The sequence below is a fragment of the Oryctolagus cuniculus genome, chromosome 7 (genome assembly GCF_051225735.1).
Source record: "Oryctolagus cuniculus isolate XC-2025 breed Fujian yellow rabbit chromosome 7, ASM5122573v1, whole genome shotgun sequence".
Classification (NCBI taxonomy): Eukaryota; Metazoa; Chordata; class Mammalia; order Lagomorpha; family Leporidae; genus Oryctolagus; species Oryctolagus cuniculus.
Genome location: NC_142873.1, coordinates 132,017,067 through 132,034,522, shown reverse-complemented (window position 1 = coordinate 132,034,522; position 17,456 = coordinate 132,017,067). Strand labels below are relative to the sequence as shown.

The 17,456-nt window shown below is 52.7% G+C and overlaps 1 protein-coding gene across 7 annotated transcripts in view; it reads right to left on the bottom strand.

The window, feature by feature from the left end:
* Nucleotides 1–17,456, bottom strand: part of HIVEP3 (HIVEP zinc finger 3) — a 487,717-nt gene that overhangs the window by 209,602 nt on the left and 260,659 nt on the right. The window lies entirely within an intron of this gene.

Sequence of the window (17,456 nt, the reverse complement as noted above, 5' to 3'; positions counted from 1 at the left end):
TATCTGACCCCCACTGGGTGCTGGGGAGCAACCAAGCCGTGTTTGGTGGTGGCAGGGTGGAGGCAGGGTTGTCCTAGGAAGGTCCCCGTGGTCGGGAGCCACGGGAGCAGAGGCTGCGGAAGCACCAGGGCTTGCAGCGGAGACCTCCAAAGAGCTCCAGCCTCAGCCAGCACTCTGGGCGTTGCGGTTCTGGGAGGTGCTGAGCTCGACCAAAATCTGGGATCCCCAGTACCACCAAGGAAGGGGGGAGACGGCTCCATTCCCTCAGCGCCTCCACTCTCCTCTCTGTGGACTTACAGCTCAAATGATCAGAGACGGTGACTTTTCTTCTCACCTCCCACACGGCCAAGAGCATCTCCCTGAGGCTAACCGGAGTCTGGCACCTGCCCATTTAGCCTCTTTCTCTACCTCACCCCACTGAGGAACCCAGGAGGCTGCCCCCGCCTGCAGAGCACCGCCGTGCAGTTCTCAGTTTTCCACCAACGCAGCCCCCCATGAGGACCATATGCTGCAGGGAGGTCCAGGGACATCATGGAAACAGTCCCCACAGCCCAAAAAAGCCCAAGTCCATGTTGCAGCTTTAAAATCCACGCATGTGTATAATCCTACTCCACGACCAGTGCATGCATCTACCAAGGGATCAAATAGACAGTACTCAACTCTTCACTGAGAGATGGGCCAGGTCTACACCACAGTCCTGCCAATCTCTGGCACTCTGCCATGTACCCCTGGGGGCCTGGGCACCTACACGGGCGCAGCTCCAGGCAGAGGAGGCCCCTGCACTGGGATTCCTGCCATGACTTCTGATGGATGCGCTGGCTCTTTTCTTGAGCAAAGGATAGGGCTCTGGGGACTCCTGGTTCTACTTTCTCAGGTGGTTCATGTGTCTGAAGACCTCCATGGAGGACGCACGTGAGCTTGGACTGGAAAGGTACTGCTGGGAGGATCCAGAATGTTCTGGCCAGCTGAGGCTTTCCCCTCCATGGGAGTAACTACAACCCCGCCCCGCCCCGCAGAGGAAGAGTGCATGGCTGCGGCTCACAGGTCTCCTAGCCAACACCTCCAGAGCTTCCAGTAGCTTCCAGAGATACAGCAGCTAGCACAGTGCTTGGTTCATCACAGTCCTCTATCGGTGTTTGTTGAATGAATAAATCAGTGAGTGAACAAGCAGCTAAGTATTAGCTGGTGGCCCCTGGCCTAAATGATTCTAAGGGCCCTTGTGGTCCTCAACTGCACATGTGAGCTGGCTACACTGCTCTTCTGTCCCCACTCTTAACGACATACCTTGAGGTGCTGCTGCGGGCCCCATGGCTGCCCTGTGCAGCGAACGCAGCAGCAAGAGCCCAGATTGTAAAGCACTAATCATATTCAGACCGAGAAAAAGACTCTTCCATATATGTGACAGTGATAATAGGCAGCAAATGCCTGGGCCTCTACTGATCACCTCACGTTCATTATCCACTTACTTCCCATGCCAGCTGTCTACCAACCCTGTGTGCAGAGTGGGGATGCATGTGCTGAAGCCCTGGCTCAGACTCCCCGCCCTTTCCCCTCTGCTGGGCTGCTGGGGATTTGCCTCCCTCCTGCTTCAGCCTCCTGGCCATGTTCCTGCTGATAAGAAGCAGCTAAAGCATTGAGGGCACAGCGCTCCAGCCAGGGAGGCTGAGTGTGGAAGTGGCGGTTCTGGACTAGGTTGCGGTGGCTCCCGACCCAGGGCATCTGTCCCTAAACTGCCACCATCTATCAGTGGTCTGCTGCCAGGGGCTGGTGGTGAGACTTGTGGCTGGCACTCTGCCCCATTCTGGCTGCTAGACCGTCCCTTGCTGACCTGTGTGCACGTAAGGCCGGAAGTGCCTGGGGATCAATGCTCTGCCCACCCAGGTAGTTCTCACCTAATTGATGCATGCAGGGCGCAAAGACACACAGAGGAGGGGACGAGAAGGTGAGGTGGGGCCAGCTCGTGACCTGGTACCATAGTGGAACTCCCAGCCTGGGGACAGGGGTGGGGGTCATGGGCCAGGGAGTGCACTGAGCACAAGACACTAAACAGCCCCTCCACCTTACAAAGTGGGCATGCTGAGTCCCATTTTGCAGGTGAAGACACTGAGGACTCTAGCCTGTGAGAAGCAGAAACAGGACAGGAGCTCCAGTCTGTCTGATTGAAAGGCCAAATACTTGCTGGGGAGATGGGAAGAGGAGCGGGGAGGAAAAGGTAAACGCAGACCTCAGAAGCAGGCAGACAGCAGGAGCGGAGGGGAGAGTGGAGAGGGCGAAAAGAGAGAACACTCCTGTACAGCCAGCTCTGCAAAGAAGGGGCGGGCCCAGGGCCAGCTTAGCTATTTGGTCCCGAGGATACACTGGGCCGGCCAGCCAGGACGGCACCCGGCTCTCAGATCCCATCCTGCCAGCACCCACCTTGGCACCTGCTACCCAGGACTCAGTCTGGCAGCTACCCACCTCCTAGGCTACTGGCAACTCCCGCCCACGTTTCTGGCAAGGGGATGAGGAGAGGGGAAGGAGCTGATGGCTTTTTTCTGATTATAGACACAGCGCATGCTGTGCAAGTTTCTGAAATTATAAAAACCCGACTTAGAATCCCACCCAAGAGACGGCCACTGTTCAGAGCCAAGGTCCCTCCTGGCAGCCCTGTGCGAGGCACACAGGCAGTTTTGTGGCTCACATCTGCTAGACGAGCTGCTTCTTCATTTGTTACAGTGGTGTCCAGCGTCGCCCCATGTCACCACCTTCCCTTGCCGCACAGCCCTGGACATGCCATCAGAGCCTACGTACTTTATGTAAATTACCCCTGCCGATGGAGGGTCTTCCAGACGATCTTTCTGGATTGAACATTTTTAAAACTGTGTCTTTCTGGGGGCTGGTTAAGAACATGTTTCAAAAGGCTTAAAACGGTGCCAACTCCTTTGCCCTAGTGACCCCGGGAAGTGATCAAACCGAGCAAGATCATAGGCATGCGGGACGCTGAGAACCTGGAGAACCGGGTACACCATCAGCACAGCGGCCAAGGCAGCAATGCATGGACTCTCCATGCCTGAGGTCGCTCAGGGCACGCACGCAGCTGGTGTCCAAATATCGTTTGTCCTGTGTCCCGAATGCCTGGCAGGGGCGAGGCATTGAGAAAATGCTGGGTGACAACTGTGCTGAAGTGCAAGTGGGAGCCCAGCAGAGGCTGGACTGATGCTACGACCCCAGACTCCTGGCCTTAGGTTCCTGTGAGAGAGGCCATTGAGCCTTCAGCCCCAGGGAGAGAAAATGAAGGGGCCAGGGGCCAGCCAGGTGACCAGATGTCATGGTTTCCTGGAAAAATGACACATCTAAGCCAGATGCACCTCTGCTTGGTCCCTGACCATGGAGAAGCCATTTCCCCTCTCTGACCCACTTATTTTAACTGCTGGAGGGGGCTGGGGGGCCCTCACCTGCAGGAAGCACTCAGGGAAGCAGCACTGGGAGCACAGACTGTAGAGTAACCTCACGTCATCATCTTCATCATCATCATCACCATCCAGCCACACTCAGGGCAGTTCACCTTCAGCAAGCACTGGTAACCTGCCAGTACTCTTTCTCCCTCATCCTTGAGTTGTAATCTTTCTGCTGTCTCCATGGTGTTGATATTACCATAATCACCAGTGTTGGGGTCATTCTACTCATCAGAATGCCACACCCCTGTGGTCACATGCCAGCTGGGTCCCTGGGGCTGCTTGTTGACGAGCCTGAGACTTGAACTTCCTTATCTGTGAAATGGGGATCCACTATTTCTTTTCCTGGGCTTTGAGGAATCTCAATGGACTGAAGGCCACAGGAGGACATGGCCCTCACCTGCAAAACGCAGAAGGTGGACTGTGTGGGTGGCTTCCAGCCTGTGTTCGGTGGAGTCCCAGAGGGCACGGGGGGTCAGGGGTGTGTGGCAGCCTTGCGGGTGGGGTGCACTGTCTGGGGCCTGGGTGGAACACATGAGTAAGTGGCTCCTGGCCTAACACCAAAATGTGCACCAACCCCTGCACGGCTGATCACTCTGCTCTTCCTGGCTCGTGAAGTCTGAGTGCTGCCTGGGGCCAAGCTGCCCTGGTCCTTCCTTGACCCTCAGATGAGGTGGTGCTGCCTGGTGAAGAGCCAGACACCTGGATGGGATCCTGGCTCCATATGCTCCGTGACCTTGACCGTGAGCCTGGGCTCTCTGGCCATTACCTGCTTCTGCCGACTGCACATGCCTGCCTCGTGCCTCAGTGGGGACGGGACAAATGAATAAGCCTACAGTACAACGTCTCGCCAGGCACACAGCGAGGCTTGCCAGTCTCAGTGGCTATTTTCTATCCTGCTTTGAGCGCAACACTGCAAACATGGGACTGAGTCAACACGTGGCCAAAGGCATGAAGGAGGGATCGGAGGGATGAGTTTCAGATTCCGTTAACTGAGTGGTTAAGTGAGCCCACTCGAAGCGTTAGGCAGTACTCCTGAAGCCATGATGTATCCACGAATCACTGGGGACCTTGCTGAAACACAGAGCCTGACCGGGCGGATGCGGGGTGGGCTGGGCCTGGCGTTGCTAAGTTTCCTAGGTGAGGCCCAGGCTGCTGCTGGGTGGACAGCAAGGCTCTGGCCCATGACCAGTCATCTTCCTGAGATGCCTGGCTTTCTGCCAGCAGCCCACAAACCGCTCAGGCCTCTTAAATTCGCCCATAGACTGGGGGCCCTTTACCAGCTACCAGGGTACCAAGGCCAGAGCCCTGGCTGTCAGGGGGAAACCCTGAGGTTCCGTCCAGGCTCTGCTGCATGAGGGGTGGGCAAGACCTTTGGCCTCTCTTGGACCCTGAGTCTTCGTCTATGAAGTAAGATCCCGGCATCCTCTGTGCCCAGCTCCCGGAACTGCTGGGAGGGGAGAAAGGGATCATGGATGGGACCAGGTTGGGGCTCCATTTCAACGTTCCCCTCTTCACCCCTTGAACCAGCCCCCAGGGAAACTGACGCGGGCTGTGTTTGCATAATGGCATGCCAGGGGAGAGGAGAGGAAGTATGCCTGCTAAATTTAGCCAGCGCTGACGCCCCCTCACCCGGGGCTCGGCCCACGCATTTCACCCCAGAAGGTGCCTTTCTATATTTAGCTCTGCCTGCACCTTCCCCTTGAGCTCTGACACTGAAAGCCCCAGGAGGATGTGGTGACAAGGGAAGGGAAGTTCACAGAATGTGAGCAGGGGCTGACATCACACGGGGCCCCGTCTGCACCTTCAGGTGTGTGCTCTTCCTGGAAGGTACTAGAAAGTTCTCCAGCTTCTCCCCCTTGACCCCCCCCCCCCCACCTTGTGGCTTGAGACTCTCTTGGTCAGAGTAGAACCAGAGACCATGGTGCTCTGTAGGACGATGACACCAAGTCTGCAGGCCCAAGGGGGATGTCCAGCAGAAATCATGGCAAGGCAGGGCAGTCTCACCTGTCATTCACACGTGGCCATGTGCAATCCACTCAAAGGCATCATAGGGTTGGTGTCGTCCTCAGGCTTCAGGTGGGCAAGTCAAGGCCCGTGACGGGTGAAGCCAGGCCCGTTCCCCGTGTCTGCACTCTAGCCATGTAGTGCTCATCTTCCCCTTCCGCCTCCTCTCCTGAGGGCTGTCATCACCAGCGTCACCACACTGGGCTGTGACTGGAGTCACTTCTCCCCTTCTCTGGGTCTCAAGCTCTTCACCAACTGGGCCAACCCTCTGCTTGCTAGCTTTCTTTCAAGATTTATTTGAAAGGCAGTGTTATATAGAGAGGGAAACCTTCCATTCACTGGTCCACTCCTCAAATAGATGAAATGGCAGGGCTGGGGCAGGGTCAGGCAGAAGCCAAGAACCAGGAGCCAGGGGCTTCATCCAGGTCTCTTACATGGGTGCAGGGGCCCAAGCACTTGAGCCATCTTCTGCTGCTTTCCCAAGTGCATAAGCAGGGAGCTGGGTCAGAAGTGGAGCTGCCAGGACTCAAACCAACACTCCTATGGAAGGGATGCGAGTGCAGCAGGCAGAGGCTTAACCCGTTGTGTCACAACACCCCCTCTCTGCTTCATTTCTGACGGCTTCTTGACGCCATCAAGCATCTGAGGGTCAGAGGAGGTGAGAGTGACCTGGCTCTCCAACTCTCTAACCCCAGGGTCCCCTCCCTGTGCTTCTCCGCTGCTCAGTGCACGAGCCAGCTCCATGGCCATCACCAATGGAGACTTAGGGCTGCTCCTCATCTCTCCAGGCCCCTGTGCTGCACAGTTCACTAGGCTCTGGAGGGTCCACTTCTACTCAGGGAAGGGAGATCTGGGAACAGACTGCATCGCTGTGTTGTGCTCGGCGCAGCAAGGGAGATCCCGCGGGACACAGAGCCCGGTGCCTAACCCGGCCTGCAGGGCTCGGGGAAAGAACCAGAGGGCAAGGGCACCCCTGCTGCCGGCCAGCACTTCTCCAAGCGTGGCTCCTGGACCTGCAGCTGCAGCAGCTAGGAGCTTGTTCAAAAGACAACTCTTTGGGCCTGTCCCCGACCTGCAGACCCTGGGAAGATGACAAGGCTTTGAACTGTCAGATCACTAGGTCCTATTCTGAACTGGATGAGGAAGAGTAACAATGCAAGAGCAGGATCTCAAAAATACCCTCTCCATTTGCTAAACTGGATGCCCCTAGTGCTCCCTTACACTTGCAGGCCTCCCACAAAGCTCCTCATCTGGCCACCCGGCCCAGACTCCACTGCCTTCCTCTCTAGCTCTGCCCTTGAGTTTCAGGCGGCTTGGCAGCAGCTCCTACCACTTACACCAAGCTCCTTCTTTGAAGACTCACAGGAGGAGGGAGTGGCCAGGGACGACCTGGCAAGGCCTTTCTGAGAGTGAAGGCCCCAGGGCTGGTGAGTGAGCATGAAGCGGGGAAAGACACACTCGCCCATCCCCAGTAGGCATGGGCGGCGACACCGCCCTGCTGGAGAAACAGTCGTCAGTTCCACCGTAGAAATTAATCCCAAGCACTTCACCTCGAGGATGTTCACGGTAGTATTGCTTACTACAAAACTGGAAACAATCTCAACGTCTACAATAAGGGGTTGGTGACTAGGCGGCCATGATCCCACACCTCCATGCATCAGCTACGTTGAGAGCAGTGGTGTAGATGCCAGTGAACGAGCAGCAAGCACAAAATGAAACGCACTCTGCCCTTCTGGGAGGACAGACAGTCAGGTAGCCCATGAGCAAAGGCACAGCTGGCGTGTGTCACCTGCTGCTGGGAGCTATGGGGAGTCAGCAGCCAAGGGAGTGCCGAGCCGAGTGTGGGCTCCGGCGGGGCCCAGGGAGAAGGTGAGGAAGGACCCCACGCAGACAGCGGAGCGAGACATTCCAGACAGACGGGACCGTCTGACAGACAGATGAAGACAGCAAAGCAGACCAAGAATGCACAGCATTTGGGGTGTGTTGAGGAACAGCAAGGACACCACAGTGGCTTAGGCAGGGTGGCTGAGCAGGGAGCGTGGGGACGTTGGTACTAAGGTCCCGCAGGGCTTCGTGGGCCATCCAGAAGCCTTAGCTGAAACTCTGGGCAGGGAGGGAGCATTTTGAGTAGAGCAGGGCCCCGCCTTGTACTTGGGCCACAACCCTCTGTGTTTGGGTTGAGAAGAGGTCCCAGGGGACACACGTGGGAGCCGGGCACTGGCAGACAGCAGTGGCAGTGACTATCATTCCATGGGAGCAGAGTGAGGCTGGGCAGTGACAACCATGGAGGTGAGACGTGGGGAAATCTGAATGCGTCCTGAAGGCACACCTGGACTCTGCTGCAGAGGGTCGCCTGCTTGGGGTGCGTGTGGCTTCCTGGGCAGCTGGTTCGGTTTCTAGAAGCTGAGAATAAGCAAGAAAGAGGGTTGCGATGCTTTCAGACAGGAAGAGGGGCCAGCATGGATGTCACCCAACCTGCCTGCCTCCTCTGTTGGACTTTTCTGCAACCTTAAACATGAGGCTTCGAGTCATCAGAGTAGCAGCCTTCTATACTCTACATCTAATGGCTCTGGCTGGCTGCTTAGCTTCAAAGACAACCAGAGACATGCAGTTTAAAATGAGGATGTGATAGAACTCTTCAGTTATCAGATAGGCGGAGACTTAAATAGAACAAGAGCAGCCAGGGGCTGTGTGGGTGTATGGAAACAGCACTCCCCTCTACCACGGGTGGCCGTTTCAACGAGTACCGGCTTTTAGGAGCCACTTGGGAATCTGTTATCACCGGCCCTTAAAGACTGCATGCCAAAGGAACCAGGACATCCGGCACATGTTTGAGAAAGCAAATAAGGTGAGAGGAATCACTCCACCTGACTTGCAGATGGGTCACATGATTAGAGCAATCAAGACTGTGTGGGAGCAGCCGGGCAGACACACGGTAGCTGGAGCAGGACCTCAGCAAGTGTTTCACACAACTGGGACAGACTGAGTTTTCACAAAAGCAATTCAGTGGAGGAAGAACAGTCTTCTCTTTATTTTTTTTTTTAATTATTTATTTGAAAGGAGGAGACAGAGAGAGAGAGAGATTGGTTTTAATCTTCCATCTACTGCTTCACTCCCCAGAAGCCCACAGTAGCTGGGGCCTGGCCAGGCTGAAGCCAGGATTTAGGAACTCCTATCCAGATCTTCCCCGTGAGCAGCAGGGACTCAAAGTACTTGAGCCATCTACTGCTGCCTCCCAGGAGCAATAGTAGGAAGCTGGATCATAAGCTCAGAGTAGCCTGGACTTAACCAGACACTGCAATATGGGATGTAGGCATCCCAAGCTGTAGCTTAACCCTCTGTGCCACGGTACCTGCCCAAGGATGGTCTTTTCAATAAATGGTGTCAGAACAACTAGCTATTTATAAGCAGAACAACGGAATGCAATGCAAACCTTACAATTAATACAAAATTTAACCCAACATAGATTATAGACTTCAACACAAAATGTAAAACTTTGACTTAACACAGGAGAAAATCTTCATGACCCATAACTCACTGGAGAGTTCTTAGACATAAAGTGAAAAGAATGATCTATAAAAGAAAAAAAATCAATATATTGTACTTCATGAACATTTAAAACTCCTGCTCTGCAAAAAGACCCTATTAAGAGGATGAAAGACAAGCCACGGACAAGGAGAAAATATTTGACAAACACAAATCTGACAAGCAACTCATAGCTCGAATGGATAAAGGACTCTCTAAACTCAACAGTAAGAAGCAAGCAAAACTCAAGTTAATTGGAAAATGGGCAAAAGACACAAATAAACATTTTGTCAAAAAAGATACACAGATGGCAAATAAGCACATGAAAAATTGTTCAACGTCATTAGCCATTGGGAAATGCAAATTAAAACCAGAATGAAATATCACTGCCTAGCTATCAAAACGGCTAAAAATAAAAATAATGACAATACCACATGCTGGTGAGGACTCAGAGAAACTGGATGTCATATGAAGGTACTTCAAAAAGTTCACGGAAAATGTGCATATCTTTTAGTACCATTTTCCATGAAGTTTTTGAAGTATTCCATTGCTGTGGGAATGTAAATTTGTCCAGCCACGTTGAAGAATGGTTTGGCCATTTCTCAAAAGAGTTAAACATCCACTTAGCATGCAACCCAGCAGGAGAACTCCTGAGTATTTATCTCAGAGAGATGAAACTTTAGCCCACATCACCTGCACAAAAATGCACACCGCAGTCTTCATTGTCAAGGTCAACATCTGCCCTATGATAAGTGGCTAAGTAAACAAACTATGGTGCATCCATACCACGGCATACTCTTCAACAATAACAAGGAACAGATGGCTGAGACATATAACAACTTGGATGGATATTAAAGACAATATGCTGAGTCGAAGAAAGCCAATCTCGAAAGGTCACAGGAAAGGAAGTATCATTATATTCTTAGAATTGTATCTATGAACTACATTACATCTGTTCTCTGCATATTAATGTAAAGATATAAATAAAAAATAAAGCCAAAAGAGAAAATATTGAAAATACAACTTTCGAAAATAAGACTTAATCCTTTTTTCCTCTAAAATCATAGAGAAGGAATCAGTCTTGCCCAATAAACAGAAAAGCTTTAAAGAATTTGTGAAAGAGCAATGGACGTAGCACAGTATGGAGTCGTGACAAAGGAACTCCTCAAAGTTACAAATAAAAGGGTCCTTTAAAATCTAAAAAAAGAAACAACAAGAAAGGTCATAAACCATGTGAGTCAGTTTAGATCACACTCTGGAAATGCCCGACATCAAGATGGAGAGGAGCTGTTAGCAGTGGTTGGTGGGAGAAGTGTGCTCATGACTGACGACGGGGCGGGGGTGGGGGGAGAGGTGTTTAGGGGATGGAATTCTTCCGTATCTTGATTTTGGTGCTATTGATTTGACTCTTCACATGTGATAAAACAACATCAAACACAGGCACATGTGGCACCAACGTTGATGCCTGCTTCTGATACTGTACTCAGTTACACAAAATGAAACCAGGGGAGAAAGCTGCGTGACGTGTACACAGGACTCTGCTACCTTTGCAAGTCGATTTCCTGTGAATCTGTAATTATTTCAAAACTAAAAGTCATCTGAAGGAAAAGAACAATCATGAAAACAGGCCCTTCCTCCCCCGAATTCTACTTTTACAAATTTAGCCCAAGGTGGTCTCAAAAAGGCATCAAAGATCACTCGAGAAAGCTGATCATTTCAAAGTTGCTTATGACAGTGAAAAATTAGGACAAATCTGTCTCCAATAGATTAGCTAATGATATATACAGACAAATAAATACTATATACTCATTAAGGCAGTAGTGTAGATCTACACGCATCAACACTGGACGACAGTCCCCATATCCTGCTAAGTGGGAAAGACTGTTAAAGGCATTGCACTACTGCTCATTGCTGCTATCTTTTCAATTTATACAGGTGAGTAGATTGCAAGCTCCATGAGGGCAGAGGTTTTGATCTATATCATTTGTTTTAAAGATTTTTTAAAAAAATTTATTTGAAAGGCAGAGTTAGAGAGAGAAAGAGACACAAAGAGAGAGGGTATCTTCCATTCAATGCTTCACTCCCTAAATGGCCACAGTGGCTAGGCCTGGGTCAGGAGCTTCTTCCAGGTCTCTCATATGGGTACAGGGACCCTAGGACTCAGACCATCCTCCGTTACTTTCCTAGGCGCGTTGGCAGGGAGCTGGATCCCAAGTGGAGCAGCGGGTCTCGTACTGGCACGCACATGTGATGCTGGTGTCGCAGGGGGAGGCTTAACGGCACAGGTCTCTTGGTCTACATCATATACCCCAGTACTCCCAGCTCCCAGTGAAGTGCCTAACACAGAGTGGGCATGCAAGGAATATTGGTTGAATGAATAAACAATGTACATGCACACACAGGCACACACACACATTTGCAAAGGAAAAAATCCAGAGAGTTAAACAATAAAATAGTAACCATCACTATCCCAGAGTAGAAGAATTTTGGCTGATTAATTACATCCCCTTCACTTTCTATTTCCTTTTCTCTAAAAATAACCACATGTCATTTTTGAAACAGACTTTTTAAATGTAAACAAGCACAAAAAAGTGGAAAAGTCTCTTGGGGCCCTCCGGCCTGAACTGGGCAGAGCTGGGTTTGGCCACAGCTGGACCATACCACCCATATGCCTGCCCCTGGGGACCGACAAGCTCTGTGGGGGCCAAGGACCATTTCCAAGGGTTGAGTTTCTAGGACTCTGGTCTGGGGGACACCAAGTTTGAGGTGAGACCCTCCTGGGAGATCTGGACAACAGAGAGGATCCCAAGGGACCAGGTAATAGGACAGGACGGGATAGCAGCGACCCTGGTCAGAGTTTCTTCTGGAGAGGGTGGAGGGAGGGCACGAGATGCAAAGCCCACTGATGTGTACCTGCCACAGCCTCCCACACCACGGAGGCCACGACCAGGACTCCCAAAAACTCTGTGTGCAGACTGGCTGTGCTGCTGCGTCACAGCTCCCAGGAAGCTTTGGAAGCCACAGCTTCCTGGCTTTGGCTCTTGCTTGCTGAACTCAAACATCTAGGCCTGAGGCCCTGGAGCCTGTCATTTCACAGAGCTCGTGGGGTGTCTGAGGCACACTGGGGTCTGCCAGCCTCCATGGGGGTGGGCTGGGCATATATCAGAAACAGTGCTGGAGCCGGCATGGAGGCACAGTGGGTTGATACACTGCTTGTGATGACCTATCCCGTATCAGAGCGCCGGTTTGAGCCTGGCTGCTCCAGTTCCAATCCAGCTTCCTGCTAATGCAAGCATCTGGGAAAGCAGTAGAAGATGGCTCAAGTCCTTGGGCCCCTGCCCCTCACATGGGAGACCCTGATGCATTTCCTGACTCTTGGCTTTGGCCTGACCCGGCCATGTTTACTGTAGCTAGCAGAGGAAAATTCTCTCTCCCCCCACCCTTTGTCACTCTGCCTTTCACATACATAAATAAGCCTTAAACTATAAATGAAAATACTATTTTGCTGGACAGATACATTGGTAGCTGTTATGCCACTTGTGATGCAGTCATAAGCGACCTAACGATGACTGATTCCCAAGACATTCCCTGAGTTGCAGAGGCTGCCCGTTCAGGAGAACCGGGGCACCGTTCCCACTGCTCCCCCTTAGAACACCCAGTCCCCAGCTTTCTCAGGAAGAACCTCATGCTGAGTCCTGAGGACTTCCTCACTCAATCCTTTCTTATTGGATAAAATACACATAAGATAAAATGTACCATTTTAACCACTAAAGTATAAGGTCTCGGGGCACTCACTGCACACATGTGCACAACCACCAGCACTGTCCTCTAGGTTCAGCACTTCCTGGTCACCCCGGCCAGAAATCCTGTCATCATGAGCAGTCATCCTCCATTTGCCCTCCCCCAGGGCTTGTCAATCACCAATCCGCTTCATGGCTATTTCCAATCAATGGAATCAAAGGATAGATCACCTTTGTTGTCTGGCTTCTTCTACTCAGCCAAAGTTTTCATGGTTCATCCATGTTGTTGAATGTACCAGAATTCCATCCCCTCAGGGGTTGAGTAACACTCCCTGTGTGGCAAGACCTCGTTTTGTTCATGCTGGCCTCTGCTGATGGGTATTAGGTTACTCCCACCTTTCACCTTTTGGTGTTGTGAATGGCGCCGCTGTCAGTACTCAGGTGCGAGGTTTTGTTTGAACACCTGCTTGCAAATCTTTGGGGCAGAGACCTAGGTGGGGGGGGCTGGATGGTAAGCTCCGTTTAACTGACTCAGAGACCTCCATACTGCGCCACTGTGCCCTCCCCTCCCTTGCTCATACCGGACGCCTGACGCTACTGCCTGTGCCCTGGCATCTCGGCACTGTAGCCGAGTATAACGGTCTGGGGGTGTGGAGCCCTGGGTGGAGGTTGGCCCGTGGCCCTGACAGCTGTGAGGCTGTGGCTTGCTCATTTCACTTCCCAGCACCTCGGTTCCCCGACAATATCCCACAGGTGCTCTATGACGTCAGATCATCATGTGGTTATGGAGATGAGAGGAGCTGTGTTGAGCGGTGGGGAGTGCGGTCTCTGCCTGGCCCTCTCACTCCATGATGGCAAAACCTAGGTCAAGCAGCTTCTTGGCACCTCCGTCTCATCATCTATGAAATGGGGTGGATAAGAGGCCCGCCCCAGGACTCCGGTATTCAGGGAGTCAGGGCCTGGAAAGCTGCACTGTCAGGCCACGCCGTAGCACTGTAGCCACCGGCTAGCAGCGCTGGTGGTGAGGGGTGAGTGTACCTGGGTGCAGCCTCCCTTCCTCCCCTTCTCCTCTTCCCCTCCTGGTTACCCTGCTGGGACCCTTCCCTCTCCCACGAACAGGTCGCGGTGTGAACTGGCCCGACTCATGCTTCCTCCACGCCCACCATACTTCAGTGTAGGCTGTGCCAAGTCCCACTGAGGGCAGACTCTGGTTGCTCTTTTAAGTGACTCTTCCCTAGATACCATCTACAGGAGGTGCTCATTCAATGCTTGTTGATTGAATACATGAAAGAATGAATTTCCTTTCAGGTAGGGCATTGGCTGGTGGGGCCAATGGTACCATGGGAACCTGGGGCTTGGGGATCCTCTCACACCCCTGGGCCAGGAGTGTCCCCAAACACTCCTGCACTGCCTTTCCCAGCTCCACAGCAAACGGCATAGGAAGAGGTCAGTTGAGGACCCAGGTGAAGCAGAGCAGGCACAAGGCCTGGCCACCTGTTCTGCAAGCCTTCCACAGCTCTCTGGCCCAGAGCGGGGTGACAGACAGGTATGGGTCTCTCCTCCCACAGTCCTCCACCCTGCCCCATCTGTCTCCCCGATTATACTGTGGGCCACACTCAGCTTCTTTGTGTTTGTTGAAAGTGAAAGATGTTCTGGGAAGAAGTGCACAGGGCCAGGCCTGGAGACAGACGCCTGTGAAGGCAGGGACATCTGCAAAGAGCATTCTGGGAAGGGGCCCTGACTCAGAGAGGTTGGCTTGCTGGTGTGCATGCATCATGTGGTGTGAGTGTGCATGTGTGAGTATGACAGCATGGAGTGTGTGTGTGTCCACATGCGTGTGTATCTGTGTGTTGGGGGGCTGAGGACATTGGTAGAAGCTGCCCCTCTTTCCCGGATCCCCACCAGCTCAGCTGTGCTTGTGTGGGCCCTGTTGGGTGGTGATGGGAGTATGCCTAAGGGTGAGAAGCCTAATGCACAAGCCAGATGCCAAGGGTGAGAGGGTTCACATGTCTGAGTGTCACGGTCACCTTGGGCAAGTCCCTTCCCTGGAGCTTTAGTTTCCTATCTGTCAAATCACACGGGAGCCAGGGACTTTTTCTTTCACATCGTATTAGTGTCTCTGCTGAGAGCTGCCACTGCCCAGGACGGCTTCCTGCTGATGGCCTAACCCGCTCCCTGAGGCTCTGCTCACTGGAGACAGGGACGGGCATCTGAAAGAGCCTGGCATCCTGGGGCAGCCACTGTGCCCATGTGCCAGTCTCTCCTGTCCCCCGAATCTCCCTGACGGCCACTCCTGCTCTGGCTTGCTGTGCCCCTTCCTGGAGCCGGTGGGCAACAGCAGCCTTCCGGGGGGCTCCTTCCCTCCCAGACCAGCCTGACTCTCACACCTGCGTCCATTCTCAGCTGGACATCCCCACCCCCACGAACAGCCTGAGCACCCTCCATTCACTGGACCAGTAGTCTCGAAAGTGTGGTACACGCAGTCCCTCGGGCCTAGGAAGGAAACCCCGAGGCTTCTATTTCTACTTAGTTTAATTAATCACATCTTTCTGCAGATTCCTAATGGTATGCATGTGTTTTATATGTACGAAGTATGTAAGTACAGTCATTCAATTTATAAATAAATAAAATATGCATGTGTTGGCATACATTCTCTAAAATACTTCTGCTAGAGGATATGGAATCAATAAGGTTTGGGGACCCTTTCAGGGGAGGTGAGAGATCGGGGTAACTGTCACTTGGTGTTTGGTGCGAACATCACAGGAGAGGTGAAGGCTAAATGCCAGGGAGCTCCGGGAAAGGAGGTGAGTGCCGCCAGCAGAAGTGTGGGAGGAGAGCCAGGGCCGTCTCCACACAGGGGGTGGCTTCGGGGCTGAGTTTGTTGTTGCTTTTACATTGATTTATTTATTTGAAATGTAGAGTTGCAGAGAGAGAAAAGGAGAAACACACAGAGAGATCTTCCATCTGTTGGTTCACTCCCTAAATGGCCACAATGGCCAGGGATGGGCCAAGTAGAAGCCAGGAGCCAGGAACTTCTTCTAGGTCTTCCACATGGGTGCAGGGCCCCAGGGACTTGGGCCATCTTCCACTGCTTTCCCAGGGGCATTAGCAGGGAGCTGGATTGGAAGTGGAGCATCCAGGACTTGAACAGGTGCCCATATGAGATGCTGGCACTGTAGGCTCAGGCTTAACCCACTGAGCCAGAGTGCTGGCCCCTGGTGCTGAGTTTTAAAGAGGACGTGGCCATGTGGCCATGTGGCCATGTGGCCATGGAAGGGAAGACCTTGGCAGAGGACAGTGCATGAGCAAATGCACAGTGGCTGGGGAGCACAGAGTGGACTGGGGCCCAGAGCCTGAGGGTCTAGGTCAGATATGGGAAAAGCAGGAGACGAGATGGAAAGTGTGGACTGGGGACAAGGGACAGAGAAGAAGCTCTGAAAATGTGAGGGCTATGCAGGAAAAAATGCATGCAACAGGGAAGCCAAGGGCAGGTTTCTGCAGAAGGAAGAGATGTGGCCCACTTCTTCTTCTTCTTCTTCTTCTTTTTTTTTTTTTGCCAGGCAGAGTTAGACAGTGAGAGAGAGAGAGACAGAGAGAGAGAGAGAGAGTTATAGACAGTGAGAGAGAGACAGAGAGACAGAGAGATCTGAAGCCAGGAGCCCGGAACTTCCTCCTGGTCTCCCATATGGGTGCAGGGACCCAAGCACTTGGGCCATCCTCCACTGCCTTCCTGGGCCACAGCAGAGAACTGGACTGGAAGAGGAGCAACCGGGACTAGTACCCAGCGCCCCAATCAGGACTAGAACCCAGGGTGCGGGCGCCGCAAGCAGAGGATTAGCCAAGTGAGCCACGGCGCCAGCCAACGTGGCCCACTTCTGTCTGGGGGTTTTGGTCAAGGTGGGGTCTGCAAGAGAGGCTGGAGGGGACATATAATCAGCAGGAAGACGAAAGGTGTCTTCACAGCCCAGCAAACAGGTCTGAATCAAATCAGGACAAAGGGGAAGGGAAGGGAGGAGCAGGCGGGAGAAACCCCCTGGAAGCTGATGTAACTGAAGGCCACGGGAGGGACAAGGTGGGGGAAAGGGAGGGCAGAGGAGCCGAAGACGCCTCAACCTTCCGTGCCCAGGGACCAGACGGACAGCACCGAGGGACCCCTGAAGGATGCAGTTCAGGTGCAGAAATCTGGTCTGTTGCCTGGAGGGTTGGAGGGACTGGTGACCAGTTGGTTGTATATTTTAGATTTTATTTATTTTATTTGACAGGTAGAGTTCCAGACAGTGAGAGGGAGAGACAGAGAGAAAGGTCTTCCTTCCGTTGGTTCACTCCCCAGATGGCCACAACAGCCAGAGCTACACCGATCTGAAGCCAGGAGCAAGGTGCCTCCTCCTGATCTCCCACATGGGTGCAGGGGCCCAAGGACTTGAGCCATCCTCCACTGCCTTCCCGGGCCACAGCAGAGAGCTGGACTGGAAGAGGAGCAACCGGGACTAGAACTTGGCGCCTATATGGGATGCCGGTGCCGCAGGTGGAGGATTAACCATGTGAGCCACGGCACTAGCCCCTAGTTGGTTGTATATTAAAGATGAATTCTCCAAGGGCTAAACCTTTATGAACCCAAAGATTTTATTTAGTGTTATTTTGTTTGAAAGGCGAGAGACACTCAAAGAGAACTCTTCCATCCACTAGTTTATTCCCCAAATGCCCACAACAATCAGGGCTGAGCTAGGCCAAAGCCAGGATCCCCCAAAGT